Here is a 706-nt window from a genome sequence, read left to right as displayed (position 1 = left end):
GCGCGCACTCGTGCACACTCTCTCTCTCTCTCTCTCTCTCTCTCTCTCTCTCTCTCTCTCTCTCTCTCTCTCTCTCTCTCTCTCTCTCTCTTTCTCTTTCTCTCTCATCAGCCTCTATTAGGCATAGACTACTTTTGTGAAACTGCTGCTGTTTTACGTAATTGAAAATGTGTTATAAAGGTTATAATTTGATTTTAGGCCTTTTATTTCTGGTGCTTTCGTTGGAAAGATTCAGAGGGCGTTTTTATTAAAATTGTGCAGCGATGTAAATTAATAATTATTGCCAAAAGTTTAATTGTTAATTTAAAGCTCAATTGTGTGAATAAATCGGTTTCTTTCATTCAGGGGTCACTGTCTATGGTTGTGGCGTACTGCCAGGGCGACGCCTGCACTTCCGGCCTCCGCCTCCAGTTTGTGTCTGTACAACACTGCCCCTCCCTGGTCTTACTGTAGGCCTACTATCAGATGCCAACAAGGCTCACCTATAGGCCTGCAAGGTGCATTTATGGTTCAGGAGCTCACCAATAATCAACACTGCTTAAGTGAGCCAAAGATGGGGGGGGGGGGGGGCCCTCTGTACAATGTTTTCAAGCTGCTCTGTTGTTTGTTCAGTGTTCTCTCACACCGTCTAAGTGGTTGTCCTTCCTTGAAATGGATGGAGCGATGTAAATCTCTTTGAGAGTCAACCTTTTATCATGCAAACTGT

This window comes from Symphodus melops, assembly GCF_947650265.1.
Source record: "Symphodus melops genome assembly, chromosome: 16".
In the NCBI taxonomy this organism is placed as follows: Eukaryota; Metazoa; Chordata; class Actinopteri; order Labriformes; family Labridae; genus Symphodus; species Symphodus melops.
The sequence above is the reverse complement of the archived record's forward strand: the minus strand, read 5'-3'. Positions refer to the sequence as shown.